This window comes from Andrena cerasifolii, unplaced genomic scaffold, assembly GCF_050908995.1.
Source record: "Andrena cerasifolii isolate SP2316 unplaced genomic scaffold, iyAndCera1_principal scaffold0272, whole genome shotgun sequence".
NCBI lineage: Eukaryota > Metazoa > Arthropoda > Insecta > Hymenoptera > Andrenidae > Andrena > Andrena cerasifolii.
Window position 1 is genome coordinate 43753 of NW_027485165.1, and position 6500 is coordinate 50252.

The 6500-nt window shown below is 33.4% G+C and overlaps 1 long non-coding RNA gene across 1 annotated transcript; it reads left to right on the forward strand.

The window, feature by feature from the left end:
* The first annotated feature begins 2429 nt into the window (after positions 1–2429).
* Positions 2430–5847, forward strand: LOC143378103 (uncharacterized). The gene is made up of 2 exons (XR_013087508.1): positions 2430–4790; positions 4837–5847. It is a non-coding gene; the product is annotated as an uncharacterized LOC143378103 (long non-coding RNA).
* Positions 5848–6500: the final 653 nt, after the last annotated feature.

The following is a 6500-nucleotide window of genomic DNA, read 5'->3' on the forward strand; positions in this document are numbered from 1 at the left end:
AGGGGGGGAGGGATCGAGGGAAGAGTACAAAAGGAAAAGGAGAGAGTACAATGAACTGTGCGAGAGGAAAAAAGGGGAAGAGAGGGAGAGGATGATAAGGGAGGTAGCGGAAGCGAAAACGGAAAACAAAGTATGGGAGATAGTGAACAGGGGAAGGAAAAAAAGGAAGCGGGTGGACGAAAAGATAAAGAGTGAGGAGTGGAAGGAATATTTCATGGGACTGCTAGGGGGAGTGGAAAACAGGGTAAGGATGGGAGGGGAGGGGAGTAGGAGGAAGGGAGAGGAAGAAGGAATAAGCAAAGAGGAAATAAGAAAGGTATTGAGGAGACTGAAGGAGGGAAAGGCGATGGGAGGGGACGGGATACCAAACGAAGCCTGGAAATCTGGCGGTGAGAAGGGGGCAGAGGCAGCATGGGAGATCTGCAGGAGAGTATGCGAGGGAGAAGGATGGCCGCAGGGGTGGAAGGAGGGGTTAATAGCGCCACTGGTGAAGAAGGGAAGGGGGACTGGGGTGCAGGACTACAGGGGAGTTACGCTTATGCCGACCCTGTATAAGGTGTATGCAGCGGTACTGGGAGAGAGATTGGAACAGGAGGTGGAAGGCAAGGGGATGATCCCGGAAAATCAAGCAGGGTTCAGGAGAGGGAGAGGAACAGTGGACCAAATTTACGTGCTAAATCACATGATAGGGAAGCAAACCAGAAGGGGCAAGGGTAAACTGGTAGCGCTGTTCGTGGACCTGAAGGCTGCGTTCGACACGGTGGACAGGAATAAATTATGGGAGGCAATGGAGAAGAGAGGGGTAAGGGAGGGGTTGAGGGAGAGGGTTAAGGAAATATATAGGGAGACAATTAGCAGAGTAAAGGTGGGAGGGGAGATAGGGGAGGGATTCTGGACGTCGAGAGGGCTAAGGCAAGGGTGCCCGCTGAGCCCCATACTATTCAACCTACTGATAGCGGATGTGGAGGAGGAGCTAAGTAAAGGGAATTGGGGAGGGGTGAGAATAGGAGACAGGAGGATATGCTCCCTGGCATATGCGGATGATCTAGTGTTACTGGCGGGAAAAGAGGAAGAGATGGAGTGTATGATAAGGCGGCTAGAAAGATACATGGAGGGAAAGAACCTAGAGGTTAATGTGGCAAAGACAAAGGTGGTAAGGTTCAGAAAAGGGGGAGGGAGAGACAGAAAGGTGGAATGGAAATGGAAAGGAAGGGACATTGAGGAAGTAAAGGAGTTTAAGTATTTAGGGTATGTATTCAAGAAAAACGGGGGACATGAGGCTCACATACAGGACAGGGTGAAAAAGGCAGGGGTCGTAATGAGACAGGTCTGGGGAATTGGAAAAAGGAAATTTGGAAAGGACTGGGGAAGGAGGATGTGGCTGTTCGATGCGCTGGTGTGGACGGTTTTGGGGTACGGGGCGGAGGTATGGGGGTGGAAGGAGAGGGAGGAGGTAGAGAGGGTACAGGAAGGATTCATAAGATGGTCGTTGGGGGTAGACTGGAGGACGCCAGGATATATGGTGAGGGAGGAGACAAAGAGGGAAAAGCTGAGGACGTGGGCGGGGGGAAGGGCGTGGAAATACGAGGAGAAGCTGAGCAGGGGAGAGGGAGGGGAGTTGGCCAGATTATGTCTGAAAGAGGTGAAGGAGAGGGAGAGGGAGGAGGGGAGAGAGTTGTCTAGGTGGGAAATAGAGAGAAAGGAGTTTAGGATGGAGAGAGGAGGGAGTGAAGGTAACGAAAGGGAAAGGGAAAGAGGGGGTTACGAAGAAATGAAGAAAGAAGACAGCAGGAGACAGGCAGAGGAGAGAAGGGAAAAAATAAGGGAGTCCAAATACAACAGATGGTACAGGGAGATAGTAACAAAGGGGATTCTGAAATATCTGGCAGCGGGATGGAGTGAAGGGAGGTACAGGAGGATAGCAAGATTTAGGCTGGGGAACGAAATGAGGGGGGGGGAGGTACTGGGAGAAGGAAGAGGAGAGGAGATGCAGGGTATGCGGGGGGGAAGAAGAGACGTGGGAACACGTTTTAGAGAGATGTGCAAGGGAAGAAGAGGGAGGGGAGAGAGGAATAGGGGAAATGATAAAGGAAATATTGGATGAAGGAGGTAAGGGAGAGGAATGGATGAAGAGGATAGAGGAAATGAGACGGGAGTGAGAAGGAGGAAACGGGGAGAAAGGAGAGGGAAGGAGGGAGGGAGAAAGGAACTAATGAATGAAAGGAGGAATGGAATGAAAGAAAGGAAATGGAAGTAGAAGGCGGAGGAAAGGGGAGGAGAAGAGAGCGGAAAAGGCGTAGTTTTAAGGGGAGAAAGCGGCAGGCGAGAGATAAAGGGGAATAGTATAAGAGCGTGGATAGAGGGGGGGCGGCGAGCGGGAGAGCGGAGAGGGAGAGCGAGCGAGGCGAGTGCGATGGAAGTAGGATAAGGACTTAGGATAAGGATAGGATAAGATTAGGTTAAGGAAAATGTAAAGGAGACATGTAACCCTGAGGGGAAGCAATAAATCACACATAGGTACAAGTAGAGAAAACAAAAGAGGTAAACAAATAGAGAAAAAATAGGAAAATAAATAGAGGAAAAATAGGTAAATTATCTGGAGAAAAAATAGGTGTATACATAGAGATATATAGGTAAATAAATCATAGAAAAAAAGGTAAATAAAAAAATAGGTAAAGAAATTAGAGAAAACAAAGTAGGTAAATAAATACAGAAAAAAGAGGTAAATCACTAGAGAAAAAATAGGTAAATAAATAGAGAAAACAAAAGAGGTAAATAAATAGAGAAGAAATAGGGAAATAAATAGAGAAAAATAGGTAAATTATCTAGAGAAAAAATAGGTGTATATATATAGATAAATAGCTAAATAAATCAAAGAAAAAGGGTAAATAAAGCAATAGGTAAATAAATTAAAGGAAAACATAGGTAAATAAATAGAGAAAAAATAGGTAAAAAATGAGAGAAAGAATAGGTAAATAACTAGAGAAAAAATAGGTAAATAAATAGAGAAAAACAGGTAAATAAACCATAGGAAAGAAGGTAAATAAAAAAATAGGTATATAAATTAGAGGAAAAAATAGGTAAATAAACAGAGAAAAATAGGTAAATAAATGAGAGAAAAAAATAGGTAAATTATCTAGAGAAAAATAGGTAAATAAATAGAGAAAACAAAATAGGTAAATAAATAGAGAAAAATAGGTAAATATATAGAGAAAAAATAGGTAAATAAAATAGGGAAAAATTGCTAAATAAATCAAGGAAAAAAGGTAAATAAAAAATAGGTAAAGAAATTAGAGGAAAAAATAGTTAAATAAATGAGAAAGAAAACGGGTAAATAACTAGAGAAAAAATTGGTAAATAAATAGAGGAAAAAAGAGGTAACTATATAGAGAAAAATAGGTAAATAAATAGAGAAAAATAGGTAAATAAAACAGGGAAAATAGGTAAATAAACAGAGAAAAATAGGTAAATAAGTAGAGAAAACAAAAGAGGTAAACAAATAGAGAAAAAATAGGAAAATAAATAGAGGAAAAATAGGTAAATTATCTGGAGAAAAAATAGGTGTATACATAGAGATAAATAGCTAAATAAATCATAGAAAAAAAGGTAAATAAAAAAATAGGTAAAAAATTTGAGGAAAAAATAGGTAAATAAATGAGAAAGAAAATAGGTAAATAACTAGAGAAAAAATTGGTAAATAAACAGAGGAAAACAAGAGGTAACTAAATAGAGAAAAATAGGTAAATAAATAGAGAAAAAATACGTAAATAAAATAGGGAAAAATAGGTAAATAAACAGAGAAAAATAGGTAAATAAGTAGAGAAAACAAAAGAGGTAAACAAATAGAGAAAAAATAGGAAAGTAAATAGAGAAAAAATAGGTAAATAAATAGAGAAAAAATAGGTAAATTATCTGGAGAAAAAATAGGTAAATTATCTGGAGAAAAAATAGGTGTATAAATAGATAAAAATAGGTAAATAAACCAAAGGAAAAAAGGTAAATAAAAAAATATGTATATAAATTAGAGGAAAAAATAGGTAACTAAACCGAGCAAAAATAGGTAAATAAATGAGAGAAAAAAATAGGTAAATATATAGAGAAAAAATAGGAATATAAATAGAGAAAACAAAAGAGGTAAATAAATAGAGAAAAATATGGAAATAAATAGAGAAGAATAGGTAAATTAGGTAGAGAAAAAATAGGTGTATAAATAGAGAAAAATAGGTAAATAAACCAAAGGAAAAAAGGTAAATAAAAAAATAGGTATATAAATTAGAGGGAAAAATAGGTAAATAAACAGAGAAAAATAGGTAAATAAATAGAGAAAAATAGGTAAATTATCTAGAGAAAAATAGGTAAATAAATAGAGAAAACAAAAGAGGTAAATAACTAGAGAAAAAATAGGTAAATAAATAGAGAAAAAAAGAGGTAAATAAATAGAGAAAAAATAGGTAAATAAAATAGGGAAAATAGGTAAATAAACACAGGAAAATAGGTAAATAAGTAGAGAAAACAAAAGAGGTAAACAAATAGAGAAAAAATAATAAAATAAATAGAGAAAAAATAGGTAATTTTTCTGGAGAAAAAATAGGTGTATACATAGAGATAAACAGCTAAATAAATAAAAAAAAAAGGTAAATAAAAAAATACGTAAAGAAATTAGAGGAAAAAATAGTTAAATAAATGAGAAAGAAAACGGGTAAATAACTAGAGAAAAAATTGGTAAATAAATAGAGGAAAAAAGAGGTAACTAAATAAAGAAAAATAGGTAAATAAATAGAGAAAAATAGGTAAATAAAATAGGGAAAAATAGGTAAATAAATAGAGAAAAAATAGGTAAATAAAATAGGGAAAAGTTGCTAAATAAATCAAGGAAAAAAAGGTAAATAAAAAATAGGTAAAGAAATTAGAGGAAAAAATAGGTAAATAAATGAGAAAGAAAAATGGGTAAATAACTAGAGAAAAAATTGGTAAATAAACAGAGGAAAAAAGAGGTAACTAAATAGAGAAAAATAGGTAAATAAATAGAGAAAAAATAGGTAAATAAAATAGGGAAAATAGGTAAATAAACAGAGAAAAATAGGTAAATAAGTAGAGAAAACAAAAGAGGTAAACAAATAGAGAAAAAATAGAGAAAATAAATAGAGAAAAAATAGGTAAATTATCTGGAGAAAAAATAGGTTTATAAATAGAGAAAAATAGGTAAATAAATCAAGGAAAAAAGGTAAATAAAAAAATAGGTAAATAAATTAGAGGAAAAAATAGGTAAATAAACAGAGAAAAATAGGTAATGAAGTAGAGAAAACAAAGTAGGTAAATAAATACAGAAAAAAGAGGTAAATAAACTAGAGAAAAAATAGGTGTATAAATAGAGAAAAATAGCTAATTAAAAAAATAGGTAAATAAATAGAGGGGAAAAAAGGTAAATAAATAGAGAAAAGAAAGGAGGTAAATAAATAGAGAAAAATAGGTAAATAATTTAGAGAAAAAAATAGGCAAAGAAATAGAGGAAAATAGGTAATGAAGTAGAGAAAACAAAGTAGGTAAATAAATACAGAGAAAAGAGGTAAATAACTAGAGAAAAAGTAGGTAAATAAATAGAGAAAACAAAAGAGGTAAATAAATAGAGAAAAAATAGGTAAATAAAACAGGGAAAAATAGGTAAATAAACAGAGAAAAATAGGTAAATAAGTAGAGAAAACAAAAGAGCGAAACAAATAGAGAAAAAATAGGAAAATAAATAGGGAAAAAGTAGGTAAATTATCTGGAGAAAAAATAGGTAAATAAATAGAGAAAACAAAAGAGGTAAATAAATAGAGAAGAAATAGGGAAATAAATAGAGAAAAATAGGTAAATTATCTAGAGAAAAAATAGGTGTATATATATAGATAAATAGCTAAATAAATCAAAGAAAAAGGGTAAATAAAGCAATAGGTAAATAAATTAAAGGAAAACATAGGTAAATAAATAGAGAAAAAATAGGTAAAAAATGAGAGAAAGAATAGGTAAATAACTAGAGAAAAAATAGGTAAATAAATAGAGAAAAACAGGTAAATAAACCATAGGAAAGAAGGTAAATAAAAAAATAGGTATATAAATTAGAGGAAAAAATAGGTAAATAAACAGAGAAAAATAGGTAAATAAATGAGAGAAAAAAATAGGTAAATTATCTAGAGAAAAATAGGTAAATAAATAGAGAAAACAAAATAGGTAAATAAATAGAGAAAAATAGGTAAATATATAGAGAAAAAATAGGTAAATAAAATAGGGAAAAATTGCTAAATAAATCAAGGAAAAAAGGTAAATAAAAAATAGGTAAAGAAATTAGAGGAAAAAATAGTTAAATAAATGAGAAAGAAAACGGGTAAATAACTAGAGAAAAAATTGGTAAATAAATAGAGGAAAAAAGAGGTAACTATATAGAGAAAAATAGGTAAATAAATAGAGAAAAATAGGTAAATAAAACAGGGAAAATAGGTAAATAAACAGAGAAAAATAGG